The sequence below is a fragment of the Ambystoma mexicanum genome, unplaced genomic scaffold, assembly GCF_040938575.1.
Source record: "Ambystoma mexicanum isolate Mex_15411 unplaced genomic scaffold, UKY_AmexF1_1 Mex_scaf34, whole genome shotgun sequence".
In the NCBI taxonomy this organism is placed as follows: Eukaryota; Metazoa; Chordata; class Amphibia; order Caudata; family Ambystomatidae; genus Ambystoma; species Ambystoma mexicanum.
Window position 1 is genome coordinate 904714 of NW_027182449.1, and position 15508 is coordinate 920221.

The window sequence follows — 15508 nt, forward strand, 5'->3', positions numbered from 1 at the left end:
GCATCTTCTTTGCAAACTTTTGCCAAACCAACTTGGAGCAGCAGTGGGGTAGAGAGTCAGCCTTCTGCTGATGCCTGCCTGGGCTGGGCTGGTCTGGGGGCCTCAGCTGCTGTTACTGGGCCTGCTTCTTTCCTGGACTTGTAGGCCACCAGCCCGAGAAGGTAAGGGCCTCAACCAACATCGCCCTCTGCCTTCCAAAGAGTCGAGGTGTCCCCAGCAGGAAAATTGTGTGTGTGTATTTCTTCTTTTTTTAGAGATGCTTTCTATTTTTGTAAGGAACCGACGCCTGGGTGAGTGCTAGTGTGGCTTGAGGTAAATTTACGGGCAGCTTCTTTGCAAACTTTTGCCAAACCAACTTGGGGCAGCACTGGGGTAGAGAGTCAGCCTTCCGCTGATGCCTGCCTAGGCGTGGCTGGGCTGGGGGCCTCAGTTGCTGTTACTGGGCCTGCTTCTTTCCTGGACTTGTAGGCCGCCAGCCTGAGAAGGTAAGGCCTCAACCAACATCGCCCTCTGCCTTCCAAAGAGTCGAGGAGACCGCAGCAGGAAAATTGTGTGTGTGTTTATTTCTTCTTTTTTTAGAGGTGCTTTCTATTTTTGTAAGGAACTGACGCCTGGGTGAGTGCTAGTGTGGCGTGAGTTAAATTTACAGGCATCTTCTTTGCAAACTTTTGCCAAACCAACTTGGGGCAGCAGTGGGGTAGAGAGTCAGCCTTCTGCTGATGCCTGCCTAGGCGTGGCTGGGCTGGGGGCCTCAGCTGCTGTTACTGGGCCTGCTTCTTTCCTGGACTTGTAGGCCACCAGCCGGAGAAAGTAAGGGCCTCAACCAACATCGCCCTCTGCCTTCCAAAGAGTCGAGGAGTCCCCAGCAGGAAAATTGTGTGTGTGTTTATTTCTTCTTTTTTAGAGATGCTTTCTATTTTTGTAAGGAACCGACGCCTGGGTGAGTGCTAGTGTGGCTTGAGGTAAATTTACGGGCAGCTTCTTTGCAAACTTTTGCCAAAACAACTTGGGGCAGCACTGGGGTAGAGAGTCAGCCTTCCGCTGATGCCTGCCTAGGCGTGGCTGGGCTGGGGGCCTCAGTTGCTGTTACTGGGCCTGCTTCTTTCCTGGACTTGTAGGCCGCCAGCCTGAGAAGGTAAGGCCTCAACCAACATCGCCCTCTGCCTTCCAAAGAGTCGAGGAGACCGCAGCAGGAAAATTGTGTGTGTGTTTATTTCTTCTTTTTTTAGAGGTGCTTTCTATTTTTGTAAGGAACTGACGCCTGGGTGAGTGCTAGTGTGGCTTGAGGTAAATTCACGGGCAGCTTCTTTGCAAACTTTTGCCAAACCAACTTGGGGCAGCAGTGGGGTAGAGAGTCAGCCTTAAGCTGATGCCTGCCTGGGCTGGGCTGGGCTGGGGGCCTCAGCTGCTGTTACTGGGCCTGCTTCTTTCCTGGACTTGTAGGTCACCAGCCCGATATGGTAAGGGCCTCAACCAACATCACCCTCTGCCTTCCAAAGCGTCGAGGAGCCCCCAGCAGGAAAATTGTGTGTGTGTTTATTTCCATCTTTCTTTCCGAGTTTTTTTTTAAAGTTTTGTAAGGAACGGATGCTTGGGTGAGTGAGTGCAAGTGTGGCTTGGCCTGAATTTACAGACACTTTCTTTGCAAACATGAGTAGGCAAGTGGGTATTTCAAAAGTGGGTGCATGGAGCTGCTCGTTGCTTTTCCAAGCTGGCAGCTGTGGCTCCTGAGCTTGAGGCAAAAAGAAGGGCAGAAGCACACTGCAGAGGACAGCGTTCAGCCTTGCAAGAGGGCAGTGGACGTCGGAGGAGCCGACACAGCACAAGAGGCTCGGAATCGGCGCACTCTTCGCCTACGGCCATACCACCCTGAATGCGCCCGATCTCGGAAGCTAAGCAGGGTCGGGCCTGGTTAGTACTTGGATGGGAGACCGCCTGGGAATACCAGGTGCTGTAGGCATTTTGCTACTCTGTGCCCGATAGGCGGCGTTCGTCTTCTCCGTCTTGAACTACATTTTTCCTCCATTCCGCTTTTAATTTTAACAAACACGGCGCGTGAAAAAGGCACAGGGGCAGACAGCAGCCCTCGCTCCAATGCAGAGCCCCGTCAGAGGCGGACACGTTGTCGCCAAACTAACTTGGAGCAGCAGCAGCAGCAGCAGGAGACTGAAGCCAGGGCAGCAGCTTGCCGCCTCGGGTGGGTGGATGCAGCCAGAAAGGGCCACTCGTGTCCCTGGCAAAGCACCTCCAGCGTCTCCCCGTTTTCTCTCCAGTGGACGCGCAAGGCCCCCTACAGCTAGGGGAGGCAAGTGGATGGGCCTCATCTGCATATGTGGGCTCTAGAGGAAGAGTGCACCCTGGGAGACAAGGGGACACCTGGAGCGGGAAGTGCTCACGGGGGAGAAGTGCCTACAAGAGGCAGGAAGGGAGGGAGGCCACATCATGCCTCTCCATAGCCAGGCCTCTGGATGATGGGGCAGAAGCGGCCGTCACCCTAAGCTTCCTAGAAGTCCCAACTGGGCCCCATGCTACCTAATATCTCGCCTGATCGAGCCTGGTCGAGCACTGGTCGAGCCTTCAGCCAAGGGACACAGGAGCCAAGGGGTCTGGCCTCGAGCCTTCAGCCGAGGGACCCAGGAGCCCAGGGTCTGGCCTCAGTGCTTCCCAAGTCGGCCTTCAGCTGAAGCCTGCCTGGGCTGGGAGCCTCAGCTGCTGTTCCTGGGTGTGCTTCTTTCCTGCATGTGAAGGCCACCAGCGGCGAAGGTTGCCCTCCGCCTTCTAAGGAGTCGAGGAGACCGCAGCAGGAAAATTGTGTGTGTGTTTATTTCTTCTTTTTTTAGAGGTGCTTTCTATTTTTGCAAGGAACTGACGCCTGGATGAGTGCTAGTGTGGCTTGAGGTAAATTCACGGGCAGCTTCTTTGCAAACTTTTGCCAAACCAACTTGGGGCAGCAGTGGGGTAGAGAGTCAGCCTTCTGCTGATGCCTGCCTAGGCGTGGCTGGGCTGGGGGCCTCAGCTGCTGTTACTGGGCCTGCTTCTTTCCTGGACTTGTAGGCCACCAGCCGGAGAAAGTAAGGGCCTCAACCAACATCGCCCTCTGCCTTCCAAAGAGTCGAGGAGTCCCCAGCAGGAAAATTGTGTGTGTGTTTATTTCTTCTTTTTTAGAGATGCTTTCTATTTTTGTAAGGAAACGACGCCTGGGTGAGTGCTAGTGTGGCGTGAGCTAAATTTACAGGCATCTTCTTTGCAAACTTTTGCCAAACCAACTTGGAGCAGCAGTGGGGTAGAGAGTCAGCCTTCTGCTGATGCCTGCCTGGGCTGGGCTGGTCTGGGGGCCTCAGCTGCTGTTACTGGGCCTGCTTCTTTCCTGGACTTGTAGGCCACCAGCCCGAGAAGGTAAGGGCCTCAACCAACATCGCCCTCTGCCTTCCAAAGAGTCGAGGTGTCCCCAGCAGGAAAATTGTGTGTGTGTATTTCTTCTTTTTTTAGAGATGCTTTCTATTTTTGTAAGGAACCGACGCCTGGGTGAGTGCTAGTGTGGCTTGAGGTAAATTTACGGGCAGCTTCTTTGCAAACTTTTGCCAAACCAACTTGGGGCAGCACTGGGGTAGAGAGTCAGCCTTCCGCTGATGCCTGCCTAGGCGTGGCTGGGCTGGGGGCCTCAGTTGCTGTTACTGGGCCTGCTTCTTTCCTGGACTTGTAGGCCGCCAGCCTGAGAAGGTAAGGCCTCAACCAACATCGCCCTCTGCCTTCCAAAGAGTCGAGGAGACCGCAGCAGGAAAATTGTGTGTGTGTTTATTTCTTCTTTTTTTAGAGGTGCTTTCTATTTTTGTAAGGAACTGACGCCTGGGTGAGTGCTAGTGTGGCGTGAGTTAAATTTACAGGCATCTTCTTTGCAAACTTTTGCCAAACCAACTTGGGGCAGCAGTGGGGTAGAGAGTCAGCCTTCTGCTGATGCCTGCCTAGGCGTGGCTGGGCTGGGGGCCTCAGCTGCTGTTACTGGGCCTGCTTCTTTCCTGGACTTGTAGGCCACCAGCCGGAGAAAGTAAGGGCCTCAACCAACATCGCCCTCTGCCTTCCAAAGAGTCGAGGAGTCCCCAGCAGGAAAATTGTGTGTGTGTTTATTTCTTCTTTTTTAGAGATGCTTTCTATTTTTGTAAGGAACCGACGCCTGGGTGAGTGCTAGTGTGGCTTGAGGTAAATTTACGGGCAGCTTCTTTGCAAACTTTTGCCAAAACAACTTGGGGCAGCACTGGGGTAGAGAGTCAGCCTTCCGCTGATGCCTGCCTAGGCGTGGCTGGGCTGGGGGCCTCAGTTGCTGTTACTGGGCCTGCTTCTTTCCTGGACTTGTAGGCCGCCAGCCTGAGAAGGTAAGGCCTCAACCAACATCGCCCTCTGCCTTCCAAAGAGTCGAGGAGACCGCAGCAGGAAAATTGTGTGTGTGTTTATTTCTTCTTTTTTTAGAGGTGCTTTCTATTTTTGTAAGGAACTGACGCCTGGGTGAGTGCTAGTGTGGCTTGAGGTAAATTCACGGGCAGCTTCTTTGCAAACTTTTGCCAAACCAACTTGGGGCAGCAGTGGGGTAGAGTCAGCCTTAAGCTGATGCCTGCCTGGGCTGGGCTGGGCTGGGGGCCTCAGCTGCTGTTACTGGGCCTGCTTCTTTCCTGGACTTGTAGGTCACCAGCCCGATATGGTAAGGGCCTCAACCAACATCACCCTCTGCCTTCCAAAGCGTCGAGGAGCCCCCAGCAGGAAAATTGTGTGTGTGTTTATTTCCATCTTTCTTTCCGAGTTTTTTTTTAAAGTTTTGTAAGGAACGGATGCTTGGGTGAGTGAGTGCAAGTGTGGCTTGGCCTGAATTTACAGACACTTTCTTTGCAAACATGAGTAGGCAAGTGGGTATTTCAAAAGTGGGTGCATGGAGCTGCTCGTTGCTTTTCCAAGCTGGCAGCTGTGGCTCCTGAGCTTGAGGCAAAAAGAAGGGCAGAAGCACACTGCAGAGGACAGCGTTCAGCCTTGCAAGAGGGCAGTGGACGTCGGAGGAGCCGACACAGCACAAGAGGCTCGGAATCGGCGCACTCTTCGCCTACGGCCATACCACCCTGAATGCGCCCGATCTCGTCCGATCTCGGAAGCTAAGCAGGGTCGGGCCTGGTTAGTACTTGGATGGGAGACCGCCTGGGAATACCAGGTGCTGTAGGCATTTTGCTACTCTGTGCCCGATAGGCGGCGTTCGTCTTCTCCGTCTTGAACTACATTTTTCCTCCATTCCGCTTTTAATTTTAACAAACACGGCGCGTGAAAAAGGCACAGGGGCAGACAGCAGCCCTCGCTCCAATGCAGAGCCCCGTCAGAGGCGGACACGTTGTCGCCAAACTAACTTGGAGCAGCAGCAGCAGCAGCAGGAGACTGAAGCCAGGGCAGCAGCTTGCCGCCTCGGGTGGGTGGATGCAGCCAGAAAGGGCCACTCGTGTCCCTGGCAAAGCACCTCCAGCGTCTCCCCGTTTTCTCTCCAGTGGACGCGCAAGGCCCCCTACAGCTAGGGGAGGCAAGTGGATGGGCCTCATCTGCATATGTGGGCTCTAGAGGAAGAGTGCACCCTGGGAGACAAGGGGACACCTGGAGCGGGAAGTGCTCACGGGGGAGAAGTGCCTACAAGAGGCAGGAAGGGAGGGAGGCCACATCATGCCTCTCCATAGCCAGGCCTCTGGATGATGGGGCAGAAGCGGCCGTCACCCTAAGCTTCCTAGAAGTCCCAGCTGGGCCCCATGCTACCTAATATCTCGCCTGATCGAGCCTGGTCGAGCCTTCAGCCAAGGGACACAGGAGCCAAGGGGTCTGGCCTCGAGCCTTCAGCCGAGGGACCCAGGAGCCCAGGGTCTGGCCTCAGTGCTTCCCAAGTCGGCCTTCAGCTGAAGCCTGCCTGGGCTGGGAGCCTCAGCTGCTGTTCCTGGGTGTGCTTCTTTCCTGCATGTGAAGGCCACCAGCGGCGAAGGTTGCCCTCCGCCTTCTAAGGAGTCGAGGAGACCGCAGCAGGAAAATTGTGTGTGTGTTTATTTCTTCTTTTTTTAGAGGTGCTTTCTATTTTTGCAAGGAACTGACGCCTGGATGAGTGCTAGTGTGGCTTGAGGTAAATTCACGGGCAGCTTCTTTGCAAACTTTTGCCAAACCAACTTGGGGCAGCAGTGGGGTAGAGAGTCAGCCTTCCGCTGATGCCTGCCTAGGCGTGGCTGGGCTGGGGGCCTCAGCTGCTGTTACTGGGCCTGCTTCTTTCCTGGACTTGTAGGCCACCAGCCGGAGAAAGTAAGGGCCTCAACCAACATCGCCCTCTGCCTTCCAAAGAGTCGAGGAGTCCCCAGCAGGAAAATTGTGTGTGTGTTTATTTCTTCTTTTTTAGAGATGCTTTCTATTTTTGTAAGGAAACGACGCCTGGGTGAGTGCTAGTGTGGCGTGAGCTAAATTTACAGGCATCTTCTTTGCAAACTTTTGCCAAACCAACTTGGAGCAGCAGTGGGGTAGAGAGTCAGCCTTCTGCTGATGCCTGCCTGGGCTGGGCTGGTCTGGGGGCCTCAGCTGCTGTTACTGGGCCTGCTTCTTTCCTGGACTTGTAGGCCACCAGCCCGAGAAGGTAAGGGCCTCAACCAACATCGCCCTCTGCCTTCCAAAGAGTCGAGGTGTCCCCAGCAGGAAAATTGTGTGTGTGTATTTCTTCTTTTTTTAGAGATGCTTTCTATTTTTGTAAGGAACCGACGCCTGGGTGAGTGCTAGTGTGGCTTGAGGTAAATTTACGGGCAGCTTCTTTGCAAACTTTTGCCAAACCAACTTGGGGCAGCACTGGGGTAGAGAGTCAGCCTTCCGCTGATGCCTGCCTAGGCGTGGCTGGGCTGGGGGCCTCAGTTGCTGTTACTGGGCCTGCTTCTTTCCTGGACTTGTAGGCCGCCAGCCTGAGAAGGTAAGGCCTCAACCAACATCGCCCTCTGCCTTCCAAAGAGTCGAGGAGACCGCAGCAGGAAAATTGTGTGTGTGTTTATTTCTTCTTTTTTTAGAGGTGCTTTCTATTTTTGTAAGGAACTGACGCCTGGGTGAGTGCTAGTGTGGCGTGAGTTAAATTTACAGGCATCTTCTTTGCAAACTTTTGCCAAACCAACTTGGGGCAGCAGTGGGGTAGAGAGTCAGCCTTCTGCTGATGCCTGCCTAGGCGTGGCTGGGCTGGGGGCCTCAGCTGCTGTTACTGGGCCTGCTTCTTTCCTGGACTTGTAGGCCACCAGCCGGAGAAAGTAAGGGCCTCAACCAACATCGCCCTCTGCCTTCCAAAGAGTCGAGGAGTCCCCAGCAGGAAAATTGTGTGTGTGTTTATTTCTTCTTTTTTAGAGATGCTTTCTATTTTTGTAAGGAACCGACGCCTGGGTGAGTGCTAGTGTGGCTTGAGGTAAATTTACGGGCAGCTTCTTTGCAAACTTTTGCCAAAACAACTTGGGGCAGCACTGGGGTAGAGAGTCAGCCTTCCGCTGATGCCTGCCTAGGCGTGGCTGGGCTGGGGGCCTCAGTTGCTGTTACTGGGCCTGCTTCTTTCCTGGACTTGTAGGCCGCCAGCCTGAGAAGGTAAGGCCTCAACCAACATCGCCCTCTGCCTTCCAAAGAGTCGAGGAGACCGCAGCAGGAAAATTGTGTGTGTGTTTATTTCTTCTTTTTTTAGAGGTGCTTTCTATTTTTGTAAGGAACTGACGCCTGGGTGAGTGCTAGTGTGGCTTGAGGTAAATTCACGGGCAGCTTCTTTGCAAACTTTTGCCAAACCAACTTGGGGCAGCAGTGGGGTAGAGAGTCAGCCTTAAGCTGATGCCTGCCTGGGCTGGGCTGGGCTGGGGGCCTCAGCTGCTGTTACTGGGCCTGCTTCTTTCCTGGACTTGTAGGTCACCAGCCCGATATGGTAAGGGCCTCAACCAACATCACCCTCTGCCTTCCAAAGCGTCGAGGAGCCCCCAGCAGGAAAATTGTGTGTGTGTTTATTTCCATCTTTCTTTCCGAGTTTTTTTTTAAAGTTTTGTAAGGAACGGATGCTTGGGTGAGTGAGTGCAAGTGTGGCTTGGCCTGAATTTACAGACACTTTCTTTGCAAACATGAGTAGGCAAGTGGGTATTTCAAAAGTGGGTGCATGGAGCTGCTCGTTGCTTTTCCAAGCTGGCAGCTGTGGCTCCTGAGCTTGAGGCAAAAAGAAGGGCAGAAGCACACTGCAGAGGACAGCGTTCAGCCTTGCAAGAGGGCAGTGGACGTCGGAGGAGCCGACACAGCACAAGAGGCTCGGAATCGGCGCACTCTTCGCCTACGGCCATACCACCCTGAATGCGCCCGATCTCGGAAGCTAAGCAGGGTCGGGCCTGGTTAGTACTTGGATGGGAGACCGCCTGGGAATACCAGGTGCTGTAGGCATTTTGCTACTCTGTGCCCGATAGGCGGCGTTCGTCTTCTCCGTCTTGAACTACATTTTTCCTCCATTCCGCTTTTAATTTTAACAAACACGGCGCGTGAAAAAGGCACAGGGGCAGACAGCAGCCCTCGCTCCAATGCAGAGCCCCGTCAGAGGCGGACACGTTGTCGCCAAACTAACTTGGAGCAGCAGCAGCAGCAGCAGGAGACTGAAGCCAGGGCAGCAGCTTGCCGCCTCGGGTGGGTGGATGCAGCCAGAAAGGGCCACTCGTGTCCCTGGCAAAGCACCTCCAGCGTCTCCCCGTTTTCTCTCCAGTGGACGCGCAAGGCCCCCTACAGCTAGGGGAGGCAAGTGGATGGGCCTCATCTGCATATGTGGGCTCTAGAGGAAGAGTGCACCCTGGGAGACAAGGGGACACCTGGAGCGGGAAGTGCTCACGGGGGAGAAGTGCCTACAAGAGGCAGGAAGGGAGGGAGGCCACATCATGCCTCTCCATAGCCAGGCCTCTGGATGATGGGGCAGAAGCGGCCGTCACCCTAAGCTTCCTAGAAGTCCCAACTGGGCCCCATGCTACCTAATATCTCGCCTGATCGAGCCTGGTCGAGCACTGGTCGAGCCTTCAGCCAAGGGACACAGGAGCCAAGGGGTCTGGCCTCGAGCCTTCAGCCGAGGGACCCAGGAGCCCAGGGTCTGGCCTCAGTGCTTCCCAAGTCGGCCTTCAGCTGAAGCCTGCCTGGGCTGGGAGCCTCAGCTGCTGTTCCTGGGTGTGCTTCTTTCCTGCATGTGAAGGCCACCAGCGGCGAAGGTTGCCCTCCGCCTTCTAAGGAGTCGAGGAGACCGCAGCAGGAAAATTGTGTGTGTGTTTATTTCTTCTTATTTTAGAGGTGCTTTCTATTTTTGCAAGGAACTGACGCCTGGATGAGTGCTAGTGTGGCTTGAGGTAAATTCACGGGCAGCTTCTTTGCAAACTTTTGCCAAACCAACTTGGGGCAGCAGTGGGGTAGAGAGTCAGCCTTCTGCTGATGCCTGCCTAGGCGTGGCTGGGCTGGGGGCCTCAGCTGCTGTTACTGGGCCTGCTTCTTTCCTGGACTTGTAGGCCACCAGCCGGAGAAAGTAAGGGCCTCAACCAACATCGCCCTCTGCCTTCCAAAGAGTCGAGGAGTCCCCAGCAGGAAAATTGTGTGTGTGTTTATTTCTTCTTTTTTAGAGATGCTTTCTATTTTTGTAAGGAAACGACGCCTGGGTGAGTGCTAGTGTGGCGTGAGCTAAATTTACAGGCATCTTCTTTGCAAACTTTTGCCAAACCAACTTGGAGCAGCAGTGGGGTAGAGAGTCAGCCTTCTGCTGATGCCTGCCTGGGCTGGGCTGGTCTGGGGGCCTCAGCTGCTGTTACTGGGCCTGCTTCTTTCCTGGACTTGTAGGCCACCAGCCCGAGAAGGTAAGGGCCTCAACCAACATCGCCCTCTGCCTTCCAAAGAGTCGAGGTGTCCCCAGCAGGAAAATTGTGTGTGTGTATTTCTTCTTTTTTTAGAGATGCTTTCTATTTTTGTAAGGAACCGACGCCTGGGTGAGTGCTAGTGTGGCTTGAGGTAAATTTACGGGCAGCTTCTTTGCAAACTTTTGCCAAACCAACTTGGGGCAGCACTGGGGTAGAGAGTCAGCCTTCCGCTGATGCCTGCCTAGGCGTGGCTGGGCTGGGGGCCTCAGTTGCTGTTACTGGGCCTGCTTCTTTCCTGGACTTGTAGGCCGCCAGCCTGAGAAGGTAAGGCCTCAACCAACATCGCCCTCTGCCTTCCAAAGAGTCGAGGAGACCGCAGCAGGAAAATTGTGTGTGTGTTTATTTCTTCTTTTTTTAGAGGTGCTTTCTATTTTTGTAAGGAACTGACGCCTGGGTGAGTGCTAGTGTGGCGTGAGTTAAATTTACAGGCATCTTCTTTGCAAACTTTTGCCAAACCAACTTGGGGCAGCAGTGGGGTAGAGAGTCAGCCTTCTGCTGATGCCTGCCTAGGCGTGGCTGGGCTGGGGGCCTCAGCTGCTGTTACTGGGCCTGCTTCTTTCCTGGACTTGTAGGCCACCAGCCGGAGAAAGTAAGGGCCTCAACCAACATCGCCCTCTGCCTTCCAAAGAGTCGAGGAGTCCCCAGCAGGAAAATTGTGTGTGTGTTTATTTCTTCTTTTTTAGAGATGCTTTCTATTTTTGTAAGGAACCGACGCCTGGGTGAGTGCTAGTGTGGCTTGAGGTAAATTTACGGGCAGCTTCTTTGCAAACTTTTGCCAAAACAACTTGGGGCAGCACTGGGGTAGAGAGTCAGCCTTCCGCTGATGCCTGCCTAGGCGTGGCTGGGCTGGGGGCCTCAGTTGCTGTTACTGGGCCTGCTTCTTTCCTGGACTTGTAGGCCGCCAGCCTGAGAAGGTAAGGCCTCAACCAACATCGCCCTCTGCCTTCCAAAGAGTCGAGGAGACCGCAGCAGGAAAATTGTGTGTGTGTTTATTTCTTCTTTTTTTAGAGGTGCTTTCTATTTTTGTAAGGAACTGACGCCTGGGTGAGTGCTAGTGTGGCTTGAGGTAAATTCACGGGCAGCTTCTTTGCAAACTTTTGCCAAACCAACTTGGGGCAGCAGTGGGGTAGAGTCAGCCTTAAGCTGATGCCTGCCTGGGCTGGGCTGGGCTGGGGGCCTCAGCTGCTGTTACTGGGCCTGCTTCTTTCCTGGACTTGTAGGTCACCAGCCCGATATGGTAAGGGCCTCAACCAACATCACCCTCTGCCTTCCAAAGCGTCGAGGAGCCCCCAGCAGGAAAATTGTGTGTGTGTTTATTTCCATCTTTCTTTCCGAGTTTTTTTTTAAAGTTTTGTAAGGAACGGATGCTTGGGTGAGTGAGTGCAAGTGTGGCTTGGCCTGAATTTACAGACACTTTCTTTGCAAACATGAGTAGGCAAGTGGGTATTTCAAAAGTGGGTGCATGGAGCTGCTCGTTGCTTTTCCAAGCTGGCAGCTGTGGCTCCTGAGCTTGAGGCAAAAAGAAGGGCAGAAGCACACTGCAGAGGACAGCGTTCAGCCTTGCAAGAGGGCAGTGGACGTCGGAGGAGCCGACACAGCACAAGAGGCTCGGAATCGGCGCACTCTTCGCCTACGGCCATACCACCCTGAATGCGCCCGATCTCGTCCGATCTCGGAAGCTAAGCAGGGTCGGGCCTGGTTAGTACTTGGATGGGAGACCGCCTGGGAATACCAGGTGCTGTAGGCATTTTGCTACTCTGTGCCCGATAGGCGGCGTTCGTCTTCTCCGTCTTGAACTACATTTTTCCTCCATTCCGCTTTTAATTTTAACAAACACGGCGCGTGAAAAAGGCACAGGGGCAGACAGCAGCCCTCGCTCCAATGCAGAGCCCCGTCAGAGGCGGACACGTTGTCGCCAAACTAACTTGGAGCAGCAGCAGCAGCAGCAGGAGACTGAAGCCAGGGCAGCAGCTTGCCGCCTCGGGTGGGTGGATGCAGCCAGAAAGGGCCACTCGTGTCCCTGGCAAAGCACCTCCAGCGTCTCCCCGTTTTCTCTCCAGTGGACGCGCAAGGCCCCCTACAGCTAGGGGAGGCAAGTGGATGGGCCTCATCTGCATATGTGGGCTCTAGAGGAAGAGTGCACCCTGGGAGACAAGGGGACACCTGGAGCGGGAAGTGCTCACGGGGGAGAAGTGCCTACAAGAGGCAGGAAGGGAGGGAGGCCACATCATGCCTCTCCATAGCCAGGCCTCTGGATGATGAGGCAGAAGCGGCCGTCACCCTAAGCTTCCTAGAAGTCCCAGCTGGGCCCCATGCTACCTAATATCTCGCCTGATCGAGCCTGGTCGAGCACTGGTCGAGCCTTCAGCCAAGGGACACAGGAGCCAAGGGGTCTGGCCTCGAGCCTTCAACCGAGGGACCCAGGAGCCCAGGGTCTGGCCTCAGTGCTTCCCAAGTCGGCCTTCAGCTGAAGCCTGCCTGGGCTGGGAGCCTCAGCTGCTGTTCCTGGGTGTGCTTCTTTCCTGCATGTGAAGGCCACCAGCGGCGAAGGTTGCCCTCCGCCTTCCAAGGAGTCGAGGGGATAGAAGCAGGAAAATTGTGTGTGTGTTTATTTCTTCTTTTTTAGAGATTCTTTCTATTTTTGTAAGGAACTGACGCCTGGGTGAGTGCTAGTGTGGCTTGAGGTAAATTCACGGGCAGCTTCTTTGCAAACTTTTGCCAAACCAACTTGGGGCAGCAGTGGGGTAGAGAGTCAGCCTTCTGCTGATGCCTGCCTAGGCGTGGCTGGGCTGGAGGCCTCAGCTGCTGTTACTGGGCCTGCTTCTTTCCTGGACTTGTAGGCCACCAGCCGGAGAAAGTAAGGGCCTCAACCAACATCGCCCTCTGCCTTCCAAAGAGTCGAGGAGTCCCCAGCAGGAAAATTGTGTGTGTGTTTATTTCTTCTTTTTTAGAGATGCTTTCTATTTTTGTAAGGAAACGACGCCTGGGTGAGTGCTAGTGTGGCGTGAGCTAAATTTACAGGCATCTTCTTTGCTAACTTTTGCCAAACCAACTTGGAGCAGCAGTGGGGTAGAGAGTCAGCCTTCTGCTGATGCCTGCCTGGGCTGGGCTGGTCTGGGGGCCTCAGCTGCTGTTACTGGGCCTGCTTCTTTCCTGGACTTGTAGGCCACCAGCCCGAGAAGGTAAGGGCCTCAACCAACATCGCCCTCTGCCTTCCAAAGAGTCGAGGTGTCCCCAGCAGGAAAATTGTGTGTGTGTATTTCTTCTTTTTTTAGAGATGCTTTCTATTTTTGTAAGGAACCGACGCCTGGGTGAGTGCTAGTGTGGCTTGAGGTAAATTTACGGGCAGCTTCTTTGCAAACTTTTGCCAAACCAACTTGGGGCAGCACTGGGGTAGAGAGTCAGCCTTCCGCTGATGCCTGCCTAGGCGTGGCTGGGCTGGGGGCCTCAGTTGCTGTTACTGGGCCTGCTTCTTTCCTGGACTTGTAGGCCGCCAGCCTGAGAAGGTAAGGCCTCAACCAACATCGCCCTCTGCCTTCCAAAGAGTCGAGGAGACCGCAGCAGGAAAATTGTGTGTGTGTTTATTTCTTCTTTTTTTAGAGGTGCTTTCTATTTTTGTAAGGAACTGACGCCTGGGTGAGTGCTAGTGTGGCGTGAGTTAAATTTACAGGCATCTTCTTTGCAAACTTTTGCCAAACCAACTTGGGGCAGCAGTGGGGTAGAGAGTCAGCCTTCTGCTGATGCCTGCCTAGGCGTGGCTGGGCTGGGGGCCTCAGCTGCTGTTACTGGGCCTGCTTCTTTCCTGGACTTGTAGGCCACCAGCCGGAGAAAGTAAGGGCCTCAACCAACATCGCCCTCTGCCTTCCAAAGAGTCGAGGAGTCCCCAGCAGGAAAATTGTGTGTGTGTTTATTTCTTCTTTTTTAGAGATGCTTTCTATTTTTGTAAGGAACCGACGCCTGGGTGAGTGCTAGTGTGGCTTGAGGTAAATTTACGGGCAGCTTCTTTGCAAACTTTTGCCAAAACAACTTGGGGCAGCACTGGGGTAGAGAGTCAGCCTTCCGCTGATGCCTGCCTAGGCGTGGCTGGGCTGGGGGCCTCAGTTGCTGTTACTGGGCCTGCTTCTTTCCTGGACTTGTAGGCCGCCAGCCTGAGAAGGTAAGGCCTCAACCAACATCGCCCTCTGCCTTCCAAAGAGTCGAGGAGACCGCAGCAGGAAAATTGTGTGTGTGTTTATTTCTTCTTTTTTTAGAGGTGCTTTCTATTTTTGTAAGGAACTGACGCCTGGGTGAGTGCTAGTGTGGCTTGAGGTAAATTCACGGGCAGCTTCTTTGCAAACTTTTGCCAAACCAACTTGGGGCAGCAGTGGGGTAGAGAGTCAGCCTTAAGCTGATGCCTGCCTGGGCTGGGCTGGGCTGGGGGCCTCAGCTGCTGTTACTGGGCCTGCTTCTTTCCTGGACTTGTAGGTCACCAGCCCGATATGGTAAGGGCCTCAACCAACATCACCCTCTGCCTTCCAAAGCGTCGAGGAGCCCCCAGCAGGAAAATTGTGTGTGTGTTTATTTCCATCTTTCTTTCCGAGTTTTTTTTTAAAGTTTTGTAAGGAACGGATGCTTGGGTGAGTGAGTGCAAGTGTGGCTTGGCCTGAATTTACAGACACTTTCTTTGCAAACATGAGTAGGCAAGTGGGTATTTCAAAAGTGGGTGCATGGAGCTGCTCGTTGCTTTTCCAAGCTGGCAGCTGTGGCTCCTGAGCTTGAGGCAAAAAGAAGGGCAGAAGCACACTGCAGAGGACAGCGTTCAGCCTTGCAAGAGGGCAGTGGACGTCGGAGGAGCCGACACAGCACAAGAGGCTCGGAATCGGCGCACTCTTCGCCTACGGCCATACCACCCTGAATGCGCCCGATCTCGGAAGCTAAGCAGGGTCGGGCCTGGTTAGTACTTGGATGGGAGACCGCCTGGGAATACCAGGTGCTGTAGGCATTTTGCTACTCTGTGCCCGATAGGCGGCGTTCGTCTTCTCCGTCTTGAACTACATTTTTCCTCCATTCCGCTTTTAATTTTAACAAACACGGCGCGTGAAAAAGGCACAGGGGCAGACAGCAGCCCTCGCTCCAATGCAGAGCCCCGTCAGAGGCGGACACGTTGTCGCCAAACTAACTTGGAGCAGCAGCAGCAGCAGCAGGAGACTGAAGCCAGGGCAGCAGCTTGCCGCCTCGGGTGGGTGGATGCAGCCAGAAAGGGCCACTCGTGTCCCTGGCAAAGCACCTCCAGCGTCTCCCCGTTTTCTCTCCAGTGGACGCGCAAGGCCCCCTACAGCTAGGGGAGGCAAGTGGATGGGCCTCATCTGCATATGTGGGCTCTAGAGGAAGAGTGCACCCTGGGAGACAAGGGGACACCTGGAGCGGGAAGTGCTCACGTGGGAGAAGTGCCTACAAGAGGCAGGAAGGGAGGGAGGCCACATCATGCCTCTCCATAGCCAGGCCTCTGGATGATGGGGCAGAAGCGGCCGTCACCCTAAGCTTCCTAGAAGTCCCAGCTGGGCCCCATGCTACCTAATATCTCGCCTGATCGAGCCTGGTCGAGC

General features: G+C 54.3%; 2 non-coding genes and 3 pseudogenes across 2 annotated transcripts; all 5 read left to right on the forward strand.

The window, feature by feature from the left end:
* Nucleotides 1–1851: 1851 nt before the first annotated feature.
* On the forward strand, nucleotides 1852–1960 carry LOC138559045 (5S ribosomal RNA; annotated as a pseudogene).
* Nucleotides 1961–5084: 3124 nt separating this feature from the next.
* On the forward strand, nucleotides 5085–5203 carry LOC138558707 (5S ribosomal RNA). Its single transcript, XR_011298827.1, has one exon. It is a non-coding gene; the product is annotated as a 5S ribosomal RNA (ribosomal RNA).
* Nucleotides 5204–8318: 3115 nt separating this feature from the next.
* On the forward strand, nucleotides 8319–8427 carry LOC138559046 (5S ribosomal RNA; annotated as a pseudogene).
* Nucleotides 8428–11551: 3124 nt separating this feature from the next.
* Nucleotides 11552–11670, forward strand: LOC138558708 (5S ribosomal RNA). Its single transcript, XR_011298828.1, has one exon. It is a non-coding gene; the product is annotated as a 5S ribosomal RNA (ribosomal RNA).
* A 3125-nt stretch (nucleotides 11671–14795) lies between these two features.
* On the forward strand, nucleotides 14796–14904 carry LOC138559047 (5S ribosomal RNA; annotated as a pseudogene).
* The last annotated feature ends 604 nt before the right edge of the window (nucleotides 14905–15508 follow it).